Raw genomic sequence first — 24,348 nt, forward strand, 5'->3', positions numbered from 1 at the left:
TCATATTCAGAATTCGGTCCAGCACTGCACAGTGCCTGTTGAACATTTGCATGCTTGTATATAAAGCTCTCCCAAGTACACTTCTGCCTCCTAAACAATTAACACCACGAGTATCCCTATTAAGAGTGGAGAAGTTGAAATCTCAATCTAACTGCTTTTACATACAATTCAATGAACTGACATCCATAGGTACATTGCCTGCATTTCTTCAAATCTTCCTTCTAGCAAGGATTCCATTCTGTTCTATTAGTTTCTCTATTTCTATCACAACTGTTCTGATGATGCCATCTACCATGTCCTCCTTTATAGTCAACCAAGGACTCTCCCCAATCATTAGAAGGGCCCTCAACTGTGCCTGACCCAGCTGTCTCAAATCTGCCCTCACCTGTCCACAGCATTCCAAAATAATGACTGAGTCTCTTTTGTTGTCACTTTTCATGCTACTAGTCTCCACATCCAAAGCATCATCTTCCTCCATTTCCATCAGCACCAGCTGGATACCGCCACCACACACATCCTCTTCTCTCCACTTTCAGCATTCCACAGCGACTATTCCTTCTATCGCACCCTGACTGACTGCTCCATCATGGCTGACATGTTCTTCACTTCCTCATTGGACCTTCCCATACAATCACAGAAGATGGACCATTTGCCCATTCACCTCCTACCTCTTCACCACCCAATATCCCAAACATACCATAAGCAGCAGTGGTTTACTGGCAGTTCATTGAACATAGTCTAATGTATTCAATGTTTACAATGCATTCTAATTATAGTGGTGAGGTCAAACAGAGACTGGTTGACATATTTGCAGAACACCTCTGCTCTGTACATAGGGACGAACACAAGTGCCAATTTGTTTTCCATTTTAACAAGTTTCCTTGTCCCCATGCAAACATCTTCATATTGGGCCTGTTACCATTCTATGAGTTTCTCCATTTCCATCGCATCTATTCCGATGATGGTACCTACTGCTGATACAAACCTCGCCATCATGTCAACGTAGTGATCCATGTGCAAATTATATTGACAAATTATACTCACATTAGAATATCAATTTAGAACTTAAGAAGTGAATGATTTTTGTCACGTGTATTATATAGTGAGAAAAACAATAAAATACATTACATTGAAGAGGTTTTCACTGTCAGCATGGTTGGAAACCATTTTGAATAGTTTAAGAATAAGACAAAAGATAGAAGGATATAGCTTAAAGACAGGCCACCTGTCCTGAGCCAGCTCATCACCAATGATGGCATCATCCCTCATCCACCACCTCGCTGCCATCTACACCAGACCCAACTAACGCTGAAGTTGCCACTCTTCAGGTGCCATCTTTTTCTGCTAGGCCGATTCTCCTCTGCCACTGCCTATCACCACGTGATAGACTCACCAACATCAGAAAGGCATCTCCCGTCACAGGGCTCACCTAGATGCCACGGTGATGTCCTTCCGCCACCAGCACTGGACCTAACCATCAACCAAGCTGCCAGTCTTCAGGCACCATCTTTCACCACTGGATTTATGTCAATTCTGCCGATGCTGCAGCCACTGCCTCTAGTCCCATGAGCATCTTGATGATGTGTGCCGTAATCATAACTTTATTTTGGATTCCACAATTTCCTTTAAATCGGTGTAGGTAAGTTATTCATGTTTGAGCAAATAATTCATTCTCCTTTTATATGTAGGTTTAGTCCTGCATGGGAGACAGCAGTCCTGCAATCTGATAAGACTGCAATGATTTTTTAAAAATAAAATTCAAACCAAAAATGTGACATCTGCAAAGGAATCATATACCACAAGATCTCATTTTGAGAGATTCAGTACAGAACTTCAGATTTGGCAATCTCACAGATGCCTTTTTCCCACTACTTCCTTAATCTGCTTTAAAAAACGTGAAGTCTACTACAAAAAAGCATCTCTATTTTCTATCCAAATTGAAAAAGATTTCATGCAACTATTTTGGTATTGATGTTTTTCTATTCATTGACTATGAAGTAATGCAAATTTAGCTCAGTAATTATCCTTGTAGACTAAAAGTTGGTAATTTGCCAAAAATATTTAACTCCAGTTGCCAGGTGCTGCATTCAAGATACGTTGCCCAATTTTCATGAAAGTATAAAATTAAGACCTTTGCAAGATAAGTAGAAGATCTAATTAAAATATGGTAAAATACCAAGTGAGGACAAATATTGGACAGACTGTGACTAATTTCCAATTGCAGCAGCCTTTTGGATTGAGTAGCTAAGTCAAAAGCTATGCATCCATTCAAGATCCAGCTAAATGATACAATAAAGTGTGAAGATTTTTTTCCTTTGATGAAGCAGCTAAGATACTTCAATATCTCTCAAATCTGTATTTATCTTGAGATTTGGTTAAAAGAGTTTTGCAAATCTTTTATGAATACAGGTATGGTTAGGTATGAATCAATGACAAAATAACCAATTGACAGTGTACAAGATGTACGCTTCTCCAACAAATGGAATTGCCAGATCAATGTACTGTGAAGTTCTCAAATAAATAAACTTTTGACTCAATGGAAATATTTGAGGGAATGTGCTTATAAATGAGTGAGCATCCAAGGAGCAGGAAAATCGACGTTTTGGGATAATCTCTCCACCCTGGAGGCTCCCTGCCTCCATTCCTGATACAGAGCTTTTGCCCGAAACATCCATTTTCCTGCTCCTTGGATGCTGCCTGATCTGCTGTGTTTTTCCAACACCACTCTAATCTAAACTCTGGTTTCCAGCACCTGCAGTCCTCACTTCTGCCTTATAAATGAGTGATTATGATAGAATGACGCATGAGATGTCCTTTAAAGGATCTGTATTTAATAGGATGAGCTTTGAAAATCAAGTATTTGCATAAGAACTCAAGAAAACGTGTACTGAGTCATTTGGGCAGGTTTGAAGGTCCATCTCAAAACTGTACATTTAGCCAATAGTTCCAAATATAAAATACAATACTCTCTACATTGCTTTACAGAAATGAGTAAGAATCCTACAAGTAAAATATAGTTACCAGATACCACTGGTGAGTAGTCGTATGATCTTTACAGCAAGCAAATTAATGTCAAGTTTAAAACTGGGCTGGAAAAAAACTAATAAGAAAGAAGAGAAAAACATACAATGACAGCTGTCAAAAGATATTTTATTTGGAATGAACATTACCAATTGTTTTAATTATAAGCTAATAGCTGCTTTACTAAAGATGCTGTGCTTGAAATTAAATTAAATGCAAATAAAAAGTTGAAATCACACAACCCACTTTATTTGATCATTGGTTTTCACATCTGAGCCACCCAGAAGAGGCAATTTGTGCATTTCAAGAGTTGGTGAACGGCACTATAATGCTGTGGTTCAAATCATTGCCTTTGCCTTTAAATTAAGTGTTTGAAAATTATTTGAATAGTATTAGGTTAAAATACAGTATAAATTCAACTGGCAAATAAATTTACATGATGGTTTTGAGATTTGATTTGAGAACAACTTCCAATGCATGTTACTAAATCTCTTGAACAGCATCTATTTGAGGCAGCATCATCAACGGAAATAAAATATCCAAGCTACTTGTCAAATAGTGAAAGGAAATGGTTTCTGAACTAAGAGGATTAGGAGATGCTGAAAAATGTGTTGCTGGAAAAGCGCAGCGGGTAAAAACAATAACTGCAGATGCTGGAAACCAGATTCTGGATTAGTGGTGCTGGAAGAGCACAGCAGTTCAGGCAGCATCCGAGGAGCAGGAGAATCAACGTTTCGGGCATAAGCCCTTCTTCAGGAGAAGTGCCTAAGACCAAAGACACTGTATCTTTTACAATCTTACGATATGCATTACTGCTTTACAGCCATTACTTTAAGAAATAGTAATGGTAAACAAGGAAATGGCAGAGGAACTGAACAGAGGTACTGAACAAGTACCTTGTGTCAGTTTTCACAATGGAAGACACAAGCACCATCCCAAAAATTCAAGAGACTCAAGGGGCAGAGGTGAATATGGTGGCCATCACCAAGGAGGAAGTGCTAGAAAAACTGAAGATCTGAAGGTGGATAAATCAATTGGACCAGACGGATGACACCCCAGAGTTCTGAAGAAGATAGCTGAAGAGATAATGGAGGCATTTGTGGTGATCTTCCAGGAATCACTGGAGTCAGTGAGGGTCCCAGAGGACTGGAAAATCACAAATGTAACCCCCCGTTTAAAAAAGGAGAGATGTAAAAGGTGAGAAATTGCAAGCTGATAAGTCTGACCTCAGTCGTTGGTAAGATTTTGGAATCCATTGGGAAGAATCAGATTTCTGAATACTTGGAAGTGCATAATAAAATAGGGCAAAGTCAGCATGGTTTCATCAACGAAAGGTCATGCCTGACAAATCTGTTCGAATTCTTTGAGGTGCTAACAAGAAGGTTAGACCAAGAAGAGGCAATGGATGCTATCTACCTGGACATCAATGAGGCATTTGACAAGGTGCCACACAGGATGTTGCTCAGTAAGATAAGAGCCCATGGTGTCAGAGGCAAGGTACGAGCATGGATAGAAGCTTGACTGTCTGGCAGAAAGCAAACAGTGAGGATAAAAGGATAACAGTTAGGATGGCAGCTGGTGACAAGTGGTGTTCTGCAAGGGTCAGTGTCAGGACTACAACTTTTCACTTTATACATTAATGATCTAGATGAAGGAACTGAGGGCATTCTAGCTAAGTTTGCAGATGGTACAAAGATGGGTGGAGGGATAGGTAGTTTTGAGGAGGCAGGGAAGCTGCAGAAGGATTTAGACAGGTGTGGAGAATGGACAAAAAAAAGTGGCAGATAGAATACAATGGGGGAAAAGTGTGAGGTCATGCACTCTGGTAGGAAGAATAGAGGCATTAACTATTTTCTAAATGGGGAGAAAATTCAGAAATCTGAAGTACATAGGGACTTGGGAATCTTAGTCCAAGATTCTCTTTAGGTAAGCCTGAGGGTTTAGATTAGATTACATTACAGTGTGGAAACAGGCCCTTCGGCCCAACAAGTCCACACCGACCCGCCAAAGCGTAACCCACCCATACCCCTACATTTACCCCTTACCAAACACTACGGGCAATTTAGCATGGCCAATTCACCTGACCTGTACATTTTTGGACTGTGGGAGGAAACCGGTTGAATCAGTAGTTAGGGGAGACATATACAATGTTGGCATTTATTTCAAGAGGACTAGAATATTAAAGCAGGGATGTACTTCTGAGGCTTGTAAAGGCTCTGGTCAGACCACATTTAGAATTATGAGAAATTTTGGGCCCCTTTTCTCAGGAAGGATGTACTGGCCCTGGAGCGGATCCAGAGGAGGTACCTGAGAATGATCTCAGGAATGAAAAGTTTAACATATGAGGAACATTTGAGGACTCTGGGTCTCTACTCAATGGAATTTAGAAGGATGAGGAGGGATCAAACTGAAACTTACAGAATACTGAATGACCTGCCACTGCAGATGTCGGGAAGATGTTTTCATTAGGGGAACTGAGGGCACAGCTTTAGAGTAAAGGGAAAGCCCTTTAGAACAGGGATGCAGAGACACTTCAGACAGAGAGAGGTGAATCTAAGGAATTCATTGCCGTAGAAGGCTGTAGAGGCCAGGTCATTGAGTATATTTCAGGCAGAGATAAGTTAGTTTCTGGATTGTCAAGGGCGTCAAAGGTTGAGAAATCTATCAGTTATGATTGAATGGCAGAGCAGACTTGATGGGTCGAATGGCTAATTTCTGCTCCTATATCTGTCTGGTCTTATGGTAATGCAGTCACTGTTTCATTGTCAAACAGGTAGCAGCCAATTTGCATACACCAAATTCTTTAAAACAGCAATACAGCATGAGTAGATAATCTGTTTTGATGATGTCATTTAAGTATGCATGTTGACCATGATATCAAAAAAAGGAAATGTCATGAAATCTTTTAAATCTTCCTGAAAGGTTTATTTCTCACCTGATACACAGTGCAATAGTGCAATTCTTCTTCCAAGAACTTACACTCAAGAGTCAATCTTGGTTTTGCAATCAACTAAAATGAGAGAGCTCCCGCTAAGAGTATAAATTGCAGACAGAGTGAAGCAGGGAGCAGATAAATGAATTACATTAAATTTGGAAACTTTAAATCTACACTATATTCAGCTTAGTATTATCATACATCATGAAAATTGTCAATTTAGTGTTGCTTGTTTTGAGTCACAAAGAAAACATTCCCTCTTGATACAGCTCATGAAGACTTTTATATATGCCAATTTACAGTGTAGAAATCAATGATAACTGGGCTTTAGCACTCAGGTCAATTCAAGGATGGTGTTGAATAACTAAAAGAACTTTGGCCCTTTTGAAAATGTTCATTCAGAAATGACCTTATTTATTTGACATTACACATTTCTATTATCAAATTATTTCATAGGTTCCATGCTCCACAGATTATTTTTAATATCCTTTCCTTCATTTTCCAAAGTATCATTAGACCATAAGATCTAGGAGCAGAATTATGTAATTTGGCTCATTCAGTCTGCTCTGCCATTCAATCATAGTTGATATGTTTCTCAACCCCATTCTCCTGCCTTCTCCCCATAATCATTAATCCCTTTACCAATCAAAAACCTATCTACTTTTGTCTTAAATACACTGAAATACTTGGCCTCCACAGCCCTCTGCAGCATCAACAATCTTGTCACTCCCAGTCTTAATGACTCATATCCTCTGCTTTTCTATATGGTTGACTAGTCTATTAATATGCTTTTCAGTACAACTGATAAATAATCTTTCACAACGTCCTTCCCATCTACTATTGAAACTATTATTATTAATGACGATAGTTTGAGAGCCACAGGCACATATGTCAAAACATTTCCATTCCCACAATTGTCTTTTCAGCATTTTGCATATGCATTTGTGGTTTAAATATCATACTTGTGAACTATAATACTTTCACTTTGCAGTTGCTGAGAGTACTGCATGTTAACTATAGAATAATTGACTACCTAACTGTATTCAGGTGATGGAAATTAACTGAGTATTCTTGTGTTCCCATATTTACAAGAACAGTTTGAAACTGTAGCGATTGTGTTTCTAAAGTGCATGTCTTTATTAAAAAAGCTTATGAAAAGTATTTTAAAAAATGTGTTCCAGTCACTGCTTGACTTTCTGGAATGGAACATTGCTTAGTGCAATGTAACACTTAGGATTATTTTGATCAAAACACACCTTCAGCACAAATATAATATTACTTTCCCATCACTAATGTTTCAAATGCCATTTTTCCTCTCATAGATCAAACTAAACTTCATAAGCTTGTACTTGAAATGGATCCTATATGTAATCTTAAGTGACATTTACGACAAATTTACTGTCCATATGTTGCTATATAAAATCATCCCTTTAGTGATTGTTTGGTTGGTAAAGGCAAAACATTGGTACATTAATATAATGCAAACACAGACCTACTATTCCACCTGATATAGTCTTTGTTCTACACCAATGTCTCAAGAGTAATGATAGGCATCCATATGACAATTGGATGTCACAGGACTGCATACGCTCTTTTGTATATCTAAAAGTATAAAAAGTTTTAAAATAAAGCAAATGCTTAGCAGATCTCAGTTGGTAGTGAAAATAAACCCACAAGGGTCACTCATAATTTCAACATTATTACACAAAGCAATCATGTTTTCGACAAAATGTGCCCAAGAGATACTGGAGCATGGGAGAGGATGGGTAGAAGGCAGAAGAGATTTAGTTTCCTCCACCTTACCAGAAGGTTGTCTCTCTGTAATTATGAAGTGAATAGTTTATTTTACAGATGTGGCAACAAGAATTAAAAGGACAAAACTTTTTTTTAAAGAAAATGAAGATGACAACAAAACTATCAAAATCAGGATGATCACAGTTAACCCGAATAATACATGATGTAATGTATTCACATGACATTTGGAAAGAAAAGGTAATTTTTACTGAAATCTACAATTTGGTGCAGTACACTAAACAATGATGAATATTCAAGGTTTTGGGTTTCAAAAGACATTGCATCTGACCATCTACTAAAGCATCCAGGAGTCTTTTTTGAATAAAAGACCATGAAATGTAGTGTTCATCTCCGAGAGGTTTTAAATTACCTAACCCAGATGGTCCTTTTACCCTTCATGTCGGCTGCAGTGACAGACACGCAACTAACCTTATTGCATCTGTCACTGACCGGTCTGCCGTTTAGGAAATGCTGCCAGACTAACAGGTTGGCACAAAAATGCATCTGTATTTTTCGCACGCCTGCTATACTAAAAATGGCAGCACTGGTGGGATTGAGGGTTGTTCCTGAACTGAAAGTTAATCTTTTTTTTTTAAAATGGCAGATTATTCCATGCAAAATTTCATTACCACCAATAATAATTAAAGGCATTCTATTCCTTTAAAATGAACAAAACAATGTAAATCTGTGGTTAATAGGACAATTACATTTTGCTACCTTTCCTCAGGCACTAGAAATACAATAGTGCAAAAAAGGCTGATTCAACATAATTTGCAGCTACGACTTAATGTGCGCACATCGTAACCAAAAGTAAAAGACTATGTTCATCAGAAATGAACACCAATTATTACCATGACTGTTTAAATACTTTAAAACAACATATGGCCTTCATTTATATGTCTATTGGTATAAACAAATGAAGCCCTGCCTATTATACAATACTATATCCATTATCATCTCAGTTTTATTGCTTTATCATTAAAAGAAGACATGAATGAACAAGAAACTGCTGTGCAATGTGCACAGATTAGTTTAAAACCAAAAAAAAGCTTTTAAAAGGTACATAACAGATGTTTTCATTATTTTGTGCAAATAAGTTTGAAGCACGTCAATTAGATAGTACTCTAAAACTCTACAATATCTCTTACCTCTCCCGTTATGCAATTGAACGAAGAGCTCAAGCAACAGAAATATTCTGCTCAAGATTGATTCCCCAAAATACAATTGCACAAGCAGCATCTCTCATTGTTTTCAAAATGCACAATTTAGCAACTACATTTCCTAGATTACAATTGTAACAACACTTCAAAAGTAACTGAATGACTCTAAAGCACCATTGAACATCCTGAAGTTGTGAAAAAATGCTTGATAAATTAAGATGATCCCTTTATTACCAAACCTTGTAGTGATCTGGAAATGAAGTCAGGGAATAGTTTAGATTTTGTGCACAAAGAGGTCCTTTCTATGGACCAGAATGAATAAGATGTCTTCATAACATTCTTTGGCCTTGAAATCATGTTAAGTGCAAATTAACAAATGTCTCAATCTGCGGTTGAGTGGAGTTAAATTGGTGGGTGAATGTGAGGACTATAGATACTGGAGATTTAGAGTCGAGATTGTGGTGCTGGAAAACAACACCAGGTTCAGGCAGCATCCAAGGATTTGAAGAACCGACGTTTCGGGCAAAAGCCCTTCATCAGGAATGAGGTTGTGAGCTGAGGGAGTGGAGAGATAAATGGTAAGGTGGGTTGAGGCTGGGGGGAAAGTAGCTGAGAGTGTGATAGGTACATGGAGGTGGGAGTAATGGTGTTGGATCGAAGAGGAGGGTAGAGCGGATAGGTGGGAAGGAAGACAGGACGCCTACTCGCAGAGTGCTTCAGAGAACATCTCAGGGACACCTGCACCAACCAACACCACCGGCCCATGGCCGAACACTTCAACTCCCCCTCCCACTTGGCCAGGGACATGCAGGTCCTGGGCCTTTTCACCGCCAATCCTGAACCACCTGACGCCTGGAGGAAGAATGCTTCATCTTTTGCCTCAGGACCCTCCAACCCAATGGCATTAACGTGGATTTCACCAGTTTCCTCATTTCCCCTCCTTTCACCTTATCCCAGATCCAACCTTCCAACTCAGCACTGCCCACATGACCTGTCCTATCTGTCCATCTTCCTTTCCACCTACCTGCTTCACCCTTCTCTTCCTATCACACTCCACCTCCATCTACCTATCGTACTCTCATCTACCTTTCCCCCAGTCTCATCCCCTCCCATTTATCTCACCACCACTTCGGCTCACAGCCTCATTCCTGATGAAGGGCTTTGGCCTGAAACATTGATCCTCCTGCTCCTCGGATGCTGCCCAACCTGCTGTGCTTTTCCAGCACCATGTTCTCGACTGGAGTTAAATTGGTGAACAGCAACTGCATACAAATATATGAAGCAAATGTTCACACAGCATCATTTCAATGATCCGATTATAAGTTGATGCAGCAGTGAAAAAGACATATTTTGGGATTTTTATTCAAAAACAATGAGTGTAGAAGAGCATCTTCAAATCTCACCTGCTTTGAACAAGATTCACAGGCAAGTATGCAATAGTTACAACATTTTGTGTATGAAATAAAACGTTGCATTCATTAAAAAGGCAGCACAATTCACATTAAAGACAAAACATAACTATTTTGTCTTTGAGGAGAAACAATGAGTGTGAAGTATTGTATTGGTACCTCTCACAATGCATTGCATTAAGGATGAGAACAGTGAAATGTCATAACCTGCTACATTTTGCCATTCACACAACAATTTTTAGAAGAGAGCAGATATAAAAAAAATGATTATTGTTCCTGCAACTTTATTTGCAGTTAACTATGATGCCATCAATATGGTTTGGACTTCGCTTTTGTTCCATAACTCTCCTAGTCTGAGATTTCATGAATTCCAAATAAAATTGTTCGTCAACTAATTTTGGTACAAGGAAAAGTTGAGAATCTAAAAGTTTTGAACTTAACAATATCAAACTTTAAAATAAATTGCAAATTGCTCGATCAATATTTTGTTGGAAAGGATTTAAAAATAATCCCAAAATGGTAGTCAGTGCTCACAATTTGATGCATGCATTGGAAGATTTGCATTTACAATTTCTCACATGGCAAGCTGTTTGCTTTGACTGAGGCATTAAGTTGACTAAGAAACAAATATCAGACAAAACTTTGAAAGAATCAACTGAAGCAGCATCATTTGAATTCCCATGTCCATGGTTGCAAAATTGGCTTCGTGGCAGAAATCAAAGTGAAACAGTATATGGGTGTTTTGGTTACTGTGGGGCTAAGAATTTCATCCCTTGCTTTCCAGGGTGTATCACAATGATTTAGATTTAAATGTTGGGGACAAGATTGAGAGGTTTCAGATGTTTCAAAACTGGATGTGTGGTTGGCAATGGAGGAGGAAAGCTCTGGACTGCAGGACTTTAGCTCAGAGAAGTATTCAGTAGTTCATCTGGGTAGAGTCAATAAGACCGGAGAATACTTCTTGGGTAGATAAGGTGTTAAAGAGACAGATATAATATTTTCTGTTATTAGCTAAGATGTAGAGTTAAGACAGAAGGGGATTATGCTGGTGCTACCATAGGACACCATAAAGATGTTACTAAGTATGTAAAATTTTAGTGATGGAAAAAGATTGAATAAATCATGATTGTTTTCTTTGGAACATTGAGACTGATAAGAGGTTTATACAGTCAGAGTCATAGAGATGTACAGCATGGATACAGACCCTTCGGTCCAACCTGTCCACGCCGACCAGACATCCCAACCCAATCTAGTCCCACCTGCCAGCACCCAGCCCATATCCCTCCAAACCCTTCCTATTCATATACCCATCCAAATGCCTCTTAAATGTTGCAATTGTACCAGCCTCCACAACATCCTCTGGCAGGTCATTCCATACACGTACCACCTTCTGCGTGAAAAAGTTGCTCCTTAAGTCTCTTTTATATCTTTCCCCTCTCACCCTAAACCTACGCTCTCTAGTTCTGGAATCCCCTACCCCAGGGAAAAGACTTTGTCTATTTATCCTATCCATGCCCCTCAATTTTATAAACCTCTATAAGGTCACCCCTCAGCCTCCGACGCTCCAGGGAAAACAGCTCCAGCCTGTTCAGCCTATCCCTATAGCTCAAATCCTCCAACCCTGGCAACATCCGTGTAAATCTTTTCTGAACCCTTTCAAGTTTCACAACATCTTTCCGATAGGAAGGAGACCAGAATTGCACGCAATATTCCAACAGTGGCCTAACCAATGTCCTGTACAGCCGCAACATGACCTCCCAACACCTATACTCAATACTCTGACCAATAAAGGAAAACATACCAATCGCCTTCTTTCCTATCCTATCTACCTGCGACTCCACTTTCAAGGAGCTATGAACCTGCACTCCAAGGTCTCTTTGTTCAGCAACACTCCCTCGGTGCATACCATGAAGTGTATAAGTCCTGCTAAGATTTGCTTTCCCAAAATGCAGCACCTTGCATTTACCTGAATTAAACTCCATCTGCCACTTCTCAGCCCATTGGCCCGTCTGGTCCAGATCCTGTTGTAATCTGAGGTAACCCTCTTCGCTGCCCACTACACCTCCAATTTTGGTGTCATCTGCAAACTTACTAACTGTACCACTTATGCACGCATCCAAATCATTTATGTAAATGACAAAACGTAGAGTAGCCAGCACCAATCCTTGTGGCACTCCATTGGTCACAGGACTCCAGTCTGAAAAACAATCCTTCACCCCCACCCTCTGTCTTCTGCCTTTTAGCCAGTTCTGTAGTATCCAAATGGCTAGTTTGCCCTGCTTTCCATGAGATCCAACCTTGCTAATCAGTCTCTCATGGGGAATCTTGTCAAATGCCTTATTGAAGTCCATATAGATCACATCTCCTACTCTGTCCTCATCAATCTTCTTTGTTACTTCTTCAAAAAACTCAACCAAGTTTGTGAGACATGATTTCCCACGCACAAAGCCATGTTGACTATCCCGAATCAGTCCTTGCCTTTCCAAATACATGCACATCCTGTCCCTCAGGATTCCCTCCAACAACTTGCCCACCACCGAGGTCAGGCTCACTGGTCTATAGTTCCCTGGCTTGTCTTTACCGCCATTGTTAAACAGTGGCACCACGTTTGCCAACCTCCAGTCTTCCAGCATCCAGCACCTGTGACTATCGATGATACAAAATATCTCAGCAAGAGGCCCAGCAATCACTTCTCTAGCTTCCCACAGAGTTCTCAGGTACACCTAATCAGGTCCTGGGGATTTATCCACCTTTAACCGTTTCAAGACATCCTGCAGTTCCTCTTCTGAAATCTGGACATTTTGTAAGATGTCACCATCTATTTCTCTTCATTCTATATCTTCCATATCCTTTTCCACAGTAAATACTGAGGCAAAGTATTCATTTAGGATCTCCCCCATTTTCTGTGGCTCCACACAAAGGCCGCCTTGCTGATTGAGAGGCCCTATTCTCTCCCTAGTTACCCTTTTGCCTTAATGTATTTGTAAAAACCCTTTGGATTCTCCTTAATTCTATTTGCCAACGCTATCTCATGTTCCCTTTTTGCCCTCCTGATTTCCCTCTTAAGTATACTCCTACTTCCTTTATACTCTTCTTTTCTCTGGATTCTTGTTATCTCATTTCTGAAGGCTTCCCATTTTCCAGCCATCCCTTTACCTGCGAACATCTGCCTCCAATCAGCTTTCGAAAGTTCTTGCCTAATACCATCAAAATTGGCCTTAACTGAGGTGTATAAAATTATAAGGATCCAGATGAAGTATTTTGAAAGGATCTCTTTCTCTTACTTGAAGAAAGATGCATTGGAGAAACATTTTAAGTAATGACAAGAAATAGTGAGAAAAGCATTTAGAACTCACTGTGTGAAAGGGTGTTAGAGGCTGAAATAATTATTGTATTATTTATACCAAAATTATTGTATATGGACATGAAGTAACCTACAGTCCATGAGCAACTTTATACTCATATGCTAAGTTTCAAATCCTTCTAAGACTTTAACTATTACCATATTAGAGGCACTAATATTTTTCTTCCATTTCTGTGATACAAGAAAAGGCTTACTGTATAATAACCAATTCATCTTGCGCTCAGCATCCAACCTTTCTTTCCGTCTTGACCTTTCCACTCATTATTATTATTATGTTCAATTTCCCTCCTAGCTTTTATATATACACACACACACACATATGCTGTTTCTTATAATCTGCAAGCAGTCTTTCATACCCTTCTCCATTCCTGGGTCACTCCCATCTTTAATGTGCTTTATACACCCCAATTTCTGCTTAAACTCATTTGTATTTTGACAGTATTTTTCAAAACACTGAAAACCTGTCAAAAATACCTATTGGTCACCTGATGGCAATAAATGCCAGTTTTATTTTTAAAACCACCTGCAGCTTTATTTTTTTTAAACAACCTAAAAGGGCTGTAAATGAGACCAATTTACAGGGACACCAAATTATTAATTTAGCTGGGGCTAGTGTGCCCTGTCTCTGTTGCTATGTTTTTAAAACTAGCTCGAAAGATTGCATAAATTCTAACTATCCTGAATGAAAATTGCACTTAAAGTTCTACGATCTCGGATGTTGGATATACCGACAGTGGGGAAATTATGCCCCACAAAAAACATAATGAAGCAAAAACTCCAGTCCCGCATATCTACTGGTGGGCATTCCAAAGTTCAGCAATTTTAAGTTCCGCGAAACTGACTAACCAGAGTGGGGAATAATTAAACAAAATCAATACTGAGATTTCACAGCTAAATTTTTTTTAAAATCGAGATTTATGATTTGACTTTGCCCTCAGGGTTAGGAACTCAAACTGGGGGAGGGGGGGGGTGCCAGAGAAAATAGCCGTTCTCTGCAATATTACATAACATCAACTGCAAATTAGCTGCAAGGTGCATTACGGTGGCCAACCAGCAGCAGTGACTACAGGTTAGAGGTGGAGACTAAATTGTGGCCAAAGTTATAGGCATCACAACAGTCATCACTGTGGTAGTTGTTCTGATCCAGTATACAAGTTCCAGCTCACAAGGGGAGACAGAAGCCAGACACCTGGGCAGGACTGATGAGTTACTGGAGACAAAGTGAGAAAGATATATCGACAGACAGTGAACGATCAGCAAGCTTCCAGAGTGCAGACAGAGTCATCCACTCAACCAAACAAAGCATGGCCGGTGGTAGCGGAACTAGTTTGCACAGGAAGTGGATGAATTGCCACAAGACTTTTAGTGACCTTTGATCAGTGAGGTGTGAACATCCAGGTCTTCTGCAGTACGGGTAACAGCAGCTGAGCAGTGTCAGGGAACACATTGCTCCTAGCCATGTGACAAAGCTGTGGTCAGGGTGATTACTGACCCATTGCAAGGCTAAGAAACCTAGCATTGCTCAGCACCAGACATCAGTGAAACAGGCAGCTGCCAGCTGAATGTCACAAGGTCTAAGGAGAGTTATTTTCTAGCCAAAGTATCTTTAACAGTGACTGGCAGTACACAGAAATTAGTAGTCTTCCTCAAAAGTTCAAAGTTTGAGAGAAGATTTATAGCTCGGGTTGCTGTGGTTCTGTTCGCTGAGCTGGGAATTTATGTTGCAGGCGTTTCGTCTCGTCTAGGTGCAATCCTCAGTGCTTGGAAGCCTCCTGTGAAGCGCTTCTGTGATGTTTCCTCCGGCATTTATAGTGATTTGTATCTACCGCTTCCGGAAGCAGCAGATACAAATCACTATAAATGCCGGAGGAAACATCATAGAAGCGCTTCACAGGAGGTTCCCAAGCACTGAGGATTGCACCTAGACGGGACGAAACGCCTGCAACATAAATTCCCAGTTCCTCAAGAAGGCACAACTTCCAATCATTAACTGCCAAGATATATTGATTCTGCAATATATTTGGGTAATTTTCACTTCAATTAAAATTAAATGCGGAGGAAGTGGTCTACATTATTGTAAGATCAAGCACCCCCATTTAGATGTGAACATAGGAGTGGTTAGTAAGTTTGCAGATGACACCAAAATTGTTGGTTTCGTGGACAGTAAAGGGGGTCATCTCAAAGTACAGTGGGATCCTTGTAAGTCTTTTCTAAACCCTTTAAAGTTTCACAACTTTCCTAAAGCAGGGAGACCAGATTTTAACACAGTACTCCAAAAGTGTCCTTGTACAACCGCAACATAACCTCGCAACTTCTATATTCAATGCACTCACCAATAAAAGTAAGCATATCAAATGTCTTCTTCAGTATATTGTCTACCTGCGACTCCACCTTCAAGGAACCATGAACCTGCACTCCAAGGTCTCTGTTCGGCAACACTCCCAGGGCTCTACCATTAAGTGAATAAGCTCTGCCCTGATTTGTCTTACCAAAATGCAACATCTCACATCTATCCAACTTAAACTCCATTTGCCACTCCTCAGCCCATCTGATCGTCATCCCACTGTACTTTGAGATAACCTCCTTCACTGTCCACTAAACCAACAATTTTGGTGTCATCTGCAAACTTACTAACCACTCCTATGTTCACATCTAAATCATTTATATAAATTACAAAAAGCAGTGAACCCAGCACCGATCCTTGCAACACACTGCCTATCACAGACCTCCTGTCTGAAAAATAACTCTCCACCACCACCCCGTCTCCTTCAAACCAATTTTGTATCCAAATGGCTAGCTCGCCCTGGATTCCATGTAATGTAACCTTGCTCACCAATTTACCGTGTGGAACCTTGTCAAACGCCTTGTTGCCTTCTTGTAGTCAACTGGACTCACGATGCTGTCAGTGCACAAATACCATTTGCATTGCTTGCTTTGTTCACCAGATAGCACCTATCTGTTCATATCAATGGTTCACCCACTCTTTTATTTGCCCAAATAATCAAATGAACAGGCATTACCGAGTCCTTACAATGTTGCTGACTTTCACAATCCATCATTGTATTCCCTACACCCATTCCAAACTGGCCTTTAGTAAGCTGACAACAGGTGTGTTATAAGATCAGATAGCCTACTACCTGAATTAGGTACATTGCTGGGTGCTGCTCTTTCTCTATCTAACAAAATTACCTATGATCAGATCAATAAGGTTAAATTGGCACTAAGCTGAAGCCCTGTCTAGCCAACTCAGAACTCATTCCCACTGATACAAAATGATCATGCGTATAACTTTTAAAATAGCTCAGGGAAAAATATGGAGTTTTGTACAGGATGTTTCTTAGGGTGACCAGCTAAAACAGAAACGAAAAATATTCCAGCTATAACCATATTTAATTTAAAAATAAAATACATCAGTAGTAAAACTTCCTGTCAACTTTTATTTGATCTGTTATTAGACCTTGTCAAACTTTCAGTTCTAATTCTAAAAAAAGCTTCATCTACAGGTTCACATACAAAAGAACATTCTCTTTAGCTCGGGTTTCAAGGATTATTACCAGAAGCAGTAAATACTAAACATTTCTTAAATACTACAAAAGCTGAAGAAGAGACATACAGCATTTATCTTTGGTACAGAATGTGTGTTTAGAAAGCAATTATCTAAATAAATATTAAACACTCAAGTTGATCCTTCAACATCCACACACACACACCCAATATACAACACTAGCTAATCTGGCAAAATATTTTATTATATACTAATCAGAAACATGTCATCCAATACTTTGGAGCAAGGATGCTGAGGTCTCTCAGAATAGCTAAGAAATTTAGGAGGTTGAGATGGCAGTATCTTGATAGAGGCATTGCTTGCTTGAAAAGTAATGATATGTTTGGAACTAATTTCTCTAAATACATTATGTAAAACAGCAGGACCAATCTGTAACATTCGCATCTTCAACCTATTAACTTTTATCATACAAATTATGATCTTTAAAAAACTCAATGCTACATCCTTTGATAAGAGATTCCAACATTTTCTCAATGACTGATGTTAAGCTCACGAGCCTATAGTTACTTTTTTTTTGTCTCTTTCCCTTTTTGAATTAGGATGCTACGTCATTTTTCCGATCCTTCGGCATTTTTCCAGAAGCTAAGAATACATGCCATATAATCGCTTCATATATAGAAGAGATCATATTCAGCAACTTCAGCATTTCTGAAGGGAAGGCAGTGGCCTAGCAATTCCAAACCCCAGCCTAATGCAATGAGGACATGGATTGGAATCCTATCTGGTGAATTTTGAATTTGAACTCACTCTTTTAAAAAAAAAGACTTGAATTAATAAGTTATCCTAATGGCAACTATGTAACCATTGCTGATCCTTGCCAAAAACAAAAAGCAGTCTGGTTTACTAATGTCCTACAAGGAAGGAAATCTGCCATCTTTCCCTGGTCTGGCGTGCACGTGAGTCCAGACTCAGCAAAGTGCTGGACTTCAAACTGCGCTTTGGACAAATAGCGATTAGCAATAAATGCTGGCCTAACCAATGATGTACATACACCATGAATTAGTATATAAAAATGTTTTAGTAGTTTCCCTTATTTACAAAATATCTTCTGCAGCTGCTGGTTGAGAAGATCAAGTCAACTGTAGATCTCCAGTTCTGAAACCATAATGGGATTCAAGATCTATAGTCTGAAAAGTGCAATGCTATGTGATGTAAGATGTAATTTATACATATGTAATTTATACATATTTAAGTCATTTATTTTAGAGTTTGGATTTTGACCTAATGGTATATGGGTTTTCGTCTTTGCCTAAGACGGGTTTTAATGATTAACTGGCAAGTATTTCTAGAGTCAAGGCTTTGTGAAACCAGAGACAGTTCTTGGGTGTAAATGCAAATCTTCATTGGGACAGCTTACGAGCAGATAGAATATGCAATGAAAAGCATTGGATGCTTTCAGTTAGAATGATCATGGATTGAATGTTTACTTGGGAAAATATTTATAGCTTGGAAGCCGTTTGGTTTCAGATTGCAAATGTCCTGAGGTTCTGTGCATGAAATAGTTCTCATGGAGCAAGGTGTAAGCTCAGTGTAAGAGTTTCAGTTTGAAAATTCCAGCCCAGAACTGTTTGGTGATAATCCTGAAGGAGTTATTCAGTGCTGAAAAAAGTATAAAATCAGTTCTCTGAATAATCTAAGAAGAGGCTATCAGACAATCAAGACTGGGAATTAAAAGCAACACTTAAATAAAACTCACCGATGCAATAGAAAAGGGAATTCTCTTTCTGGTAAAATAAATCAAAGAATTGCATTTGCTGGAGATCTGGGATAAAAACAGAAATTGGTGGTAAAACATAGCAGGTCTGGGAAGAAAACAGATCAAATGTCTTGAATCCGGTGACTCTTCATCAGAAATGTTTACAGAGGAGAAGCTGGTATTTATGCTGAAGCCAAAAGCGGAGGGGTGCTGGGGAGGAGTAAGAGATGGAAACGGAACCCAAAGAGAGTTATGAGAGGGGTAATTATAAAAGGAGATAACAGATAGCAGACTATGACAGAATAAAAGGTGAATAAGACATAGTAAGAGCTAGGAGTGCGAAAATCGATTATCTGTGCTGCATGCAACATGTATAATGTGATAATGGACCTAAGAGTACAAAAAATGGGTTACTAAAAGCAACAAATTTCATAAAAGGGCTGCGTGTGAGGTGACAAAAAACATGGAAAGATCAAATCAGCCTCTAAAGTTACTGAACGCAATGTTGAGTCCTAGAGGCTTCATGATCCCCAAGTGGGAAATGAGATGTTTTTTGAGCTTGGGCTGAGGTTCGCTGGAAAACTGCAGTAGGCCTGAGACAGAACTGTTGGACAGGGAACACAGTGGTGTGTTGAAGTGGCAGGCAACTGGAAACTCAGGTTCATTTTTGCAGGCATTTTTGGAAGTTAAGTTTGGGAACTTAGACTGTGAGGAGGTGGTGATAAGTGGGCAGATCTGACACCTACTGCATGGGGGTGTGCTGTGGGAGTGTGAGGAGGTATTGGCAATGGTGGAGGAATGTACCAGAGTGCACTGAAGGGAACGGTCCCTGCAGAATGCTGACAAGGGAGGCAAGGTAATGTGTGTCTGGTCGTGGCATCCCATTGCAGGTGACAGAAATGGTAGCTTACAATCCTTTGAATGTAGAGGCTGGTGGATGGTCAGTAAGGACTGGGGGAGGGTGGGAAGGTGAAGGAAGGGAAAGGGTGAGGGCAGAAATGAGAGAGATGGGTCAATCATGGTAGTAGGGAATTCTGAGTTGATTAAAAAGGTAGACAATTCTGAGGTCCCCTGCAGAAAGTGTCGTCCATCATCAGAACAGATATGACAGAGGCAGAGAAACCGGATGAATGGGATGGGGTCCTTCCAGAAAGTATGGTGTGAGGATGTATAGTTGGGATAACTGAGAGAGTTGGTGGGTTTGTACTGTATAGTGGTGGCCTTCCTATCTCCAGAAATGGAAACAGAGACATCGAGGAATGAAGGCAGGAGTCAGAGATTGACCAGGTAAAGGTGAGGGCAGGGTGGAAATTGAAAACTAAATTGATCAATTTTTCCAATTCCAAATGAAAGAAGGAAGTAGCACTAATGATGTCACTGATGTACTGGGAGAAACAGTTGTGGGGAGGAACCCAATTAAGTTTGGAACTCTCTGGTGCTTGAGAGGGACCCTTTTGGTTTAGATGGGATGGTAATTTTACTGTGGGTTTTGAAATCTTCCAAGTTGTGTATGTAATACAATTGTTATATGTAAATAGTTAGGTTTTTTTTTAATTAGATTACCTACTGAGTGGAAACAGGCCCTTTGGCCCAACAAGTCCACATTCTATTTTATCTTCTCTTCTTTTACATGACTATCTTCCATATTATTGTTAAAGTCAGTGTTTCAGCATACTAAATAACTTCAATATGATCCGTCAATCCAAATTTCAATCTGGGACCTCACTTATTCAGAAATATATCTGCTGGGATCATAAAAGTGGTCAAATAATTTTCCCCATTATGCTCAACTGGGTGTTGCATGGATAGTTGTTTCAAGTGCTGTGATTCCCCTTGTCTTTGTGCAGGTCCACAATTGTTTCATTTCATATATTTTGGTGCAATTCCCCTCCTTCCAGCACAAAGTTGTGCAGATGATGCACGATGCTGGTTTTCCAATTTGATGAGTCAATAGTTTGCCTCAGCTTCTTCACGATGGGCACAACACCCAGTTCCACCATGCTAAGTCATGATTCAAAGAAATCAAATCAAGGAAGATCTCCATCCAACTCTTGAAATGTTTATTGCAATCAATAAGGACCCCCCTTTTATTTTGTTGGTCAGTCTGTTGCATTTTGACTCCTTCACATAGGCCCTGTCTCAAAAGGTGTCTGGATATTCTGCCAAAGTATATCCAAGAGTTCAATGTGATGTTATTGATATGTGGGTGAAGAGACTTAACATATTTCCAGCTTGTGTGCGTCAGTTTTATGTTTGGAAAAAATGTTTTTTTATCTTAATTGTAAATAATTCTGTGATTTAAAATGGCTGAAATAAAAGCAGACAGTTCCAGTGAAACAATTGAGAAAGGAAAGCAGTAACTCTGTTTCTCTCTTCACAGATACTGCCAGACCTGCTGAGTTTCTCCAGCATTTTGTTTTTAACTTCAACACCCAGGATCTGCAATACTTTGCTTTTGTTTTACCATTAAAAATGGGGTGCTGGGTTTATTGCTAAGACACAAGACTGAAGCATTTAAGTGATTTAAGGCTGTTTGGATTTTTTCGAAAAGATGCTTTTATGTAGGCTTTATATGATGAATCTGATGCAAGGTGTGTAGTATCTATATATATAAATTTTTGTTTCATTTATTTTTCAGTTTGGATTTGAATTAGTGGCATAAGGTTTGGGCTGTATCTATGAGTGGATATAATTATTGTAATTATTTTTGTAGCCATGATGATATTTTTTTGAAAAAGATGAGCTGCCTTGGAGAGGAATGAGGCAAGTTTATTTTCATTAGGCAAATTTTACAAGAAGACAAAATAAAAAGTTATATATTAGGCTTCGGTTAGAAGGGAACTTGTGCCAAGAATCACAGGAAGTAGGGGAGGTCCTTGATGAATACTTTGCTTCAGTATTCATTACAGACAGGGATCTTGCTGATTGTGAGGACAGCGTGAACAGGTTGATATACTCGAATAATTGCTGTTAAGAAGGAGAATGTGCTGAAAATTTTAAAAAACATAAGAATAGATAAATACCCTGGCCCAGAAGGGATACAACCAAGGTTGCTACAGGAAACGAGGGAAGAGATTGCTGCGTCTTTAGTGATGATCTTTGCATCCTCACTATCCATTGGAGTAATGCCAAATGATTGGAGGGTGATAAATGTTATTCCCTTGTTCAAGAAAGGGAATAGGGATAATCCTGGGAATTATAGACCAGTTAGTCTTATGTCTGTGGTCGGCAAATTATTGGAGAGGATTCTGACAAACAGGATTTATGATTACTTGGGAAAATATAGTTTGATTAGAAATAGTCAGCATGGCTTTGAGAGGGGCGGGTCATACCTCACAAGCCTTACTAAATTCTTGAGGATGTGGCAAAACACAGTAAAGAAGGTAGAGCAGTAGATGTGGTGTATATGGATTTTAGCAAGGCATTTGATAAGGTTCCCCACGGTAGATTCATTCAGAAAGTAAGGAGGTACTGGATACAGGGAAATTTGGCTGTCTGGATACAGAATTGACAGGGCCCATAGAAGACAGAGGGTGATAACAGATGGAGCGTATTCAGCCTGGAGTTCAGTGACCAGTGGTGTTCCTGGGATCTGTTCTGGGACTTCTGCTCTTTGTCATTTTTATAAATGACTTGGATGAGGAAGTAGAAGTGCGAGTTAGTTAGTTTGCCAATGATATGAAGGTTGGTGGAGTGCTGGATAGTGTGGAGGGCTGTTATAGGTTGCATCGGGACATTGATAGGATGCAGGGCTGGGCTGGTAAGTGACAGATGGAGTTCAACCTGGAAAAGTATAAAGTGATTCATTTCAGAAGGTCAAATTCAAATACAGGGTTAAAGGCAGGATTCTTGGCAGTGTGGAAGAACAGAGGGATCTTGGGGTCCAAGTCCATAGATCCCTCAAAGTTGCCACCCGAGTTGATAGGGTTGTTAAGGTGGTGTATGGTGTGTTAACTTTCATTAGCAGGGGGATTGAGTTTAAGAGCTGCAAGGTTATGCTGCATCGCTATAGAGCCCTGGTTAGACCATATTTGGAATATTGTGTTTAGTTCTGGTTGCCTCCTTATAGGAAGGATGTGGAAGCTTTAGAGAGGGTGCAGAGATTTACCAGGATGCTGCCTCAACTGGAGGGCAAATCTTGTGAAGAAAGGTTGAGGGAGTTAAGGCTTTTCTCATTGGAGCAAAGAATGGTGAGAGGCAACTTGATAGAGGTGTACAAGATGGTGAGAGGCATAGATAGAGTGAATAGTCAGAGACTTTTCCCAAGGGCAGAAATAGCTATCATGAGGGAATATCATTTTAAGGTGATTGGAGGAAGGTTTATGGAAGATGTCAGAGATTGGTTCTTTATACAGAGAGTGATGGGTGCGTGGAATGCACTGTCACTGGTGGTTGTAAAGTTAGATACATTAGGGAGATTTAAGCAACTCCTGGATAGGTACATGGATGACAGTAAAATGTAGGGTATGCAGGTTAGTTTGATCTTAGAGTAGGATAAAAGTTTGACACAACATCAAGGGACAAAGGGCCTGTACTATGCTGCACTGTTCTGTGTTCTATGCTTGAATAATCTGAAAATGAGGGGGTTTTGGCAGCTTTGGGGAAAAAGGTATAGCTTGATTTTTTTTTTGGTTTGCATAAGTTGTGGTCAAAGCTGAATGAGTGAAGCTTTTTCGAGAAGAGAATAATTTAAGTCAGTTAAGAACTCGGCCACCTGAGTGTCAGGAGTTTTGTTTGAAAGTTCCAGACCAAAAGTATTCCGTTAAAAGCTGACAAAGTCTAAGCTCAACTGAAGCTTCAAGGAAAAGGGTATCAGATTCTCAAAATCGGGAACTGAACATTCATTAACTCAACCCTATAGATGTGATAAAGAAGGGAATTCTCTTTGGTGTGTCCACTATAAAGAGGTGTTGTTGGGATTAATTGTACTTTATTTTGTATTTTGAAATTTTTAAACTTGTGCTGTTTGTGAACAGTTTGATTTCTTCCATTTTATGTTCAATTCTTCTGAACAATATATGTCTATTTTATTGTTGAAACGAAATCTGCATTGCATACTTGTTTCACAATGGAAGATGATCTCATTAAAACCAAAGCTAAAACAAAATAGAAGCCAGATTTCAGCCTGGGAATAATATCATCGAGGAGAAAGTGAGGACTGCAGATGCTGGAGATCAGAACTGAAAATGTGTTGCTGGAAAAGCGCAGCAGGTCAGGCAGCATCCAAGGTGCAGGAGAATCGACGTTTCAGGCATGCGCCCTTCTTCAGGAATGCTGAAGAAGGGCTCATGCCCGAAACGTCGATTCTCCTGCTCCTTGGATGCTGCCTGACCTGCTGCGCTTTTCCAGCAACACATTTTCAGCTGGGAATAATATCAGCCAGGATCATAGTCGGAAAGAGCAT

The 24,348-nt window shown here is 39.6% G+C and overlaps 1 protein-coding gene across 12 annotated transcripts in view; it reads right to left on the bottom strand.

Moving 5' to 3' along the window:
• Window positions 1-24,348, bottom strand: part of gtdc1 (glycosyltransferase-like domain containing 1) — a 370,690-nt gene that overhangs the window by 193,076 nt on the left and 153,266 nt on the right. The gene's annotated exons all lie outside the window — the stretch shown is intronic.

The sequence above is a fragment of the Chiloscyllium plagiosum genome, chromosome 7 (genome assembly GCF_004010195.1).
Source record: "Chiloscyllium plagiosum isolate BGI_BamShark_2017 chromosome 7, ASM401019v2, whole genome shotgun sequence".
Lineage (NCBI taxonomy): Eukaryota > Metazoa > Chordata > Chondrichthyes > Orectolobiformes > Hemiscylliidae > Chiloscyllium > Chiloscyllium plagiosum.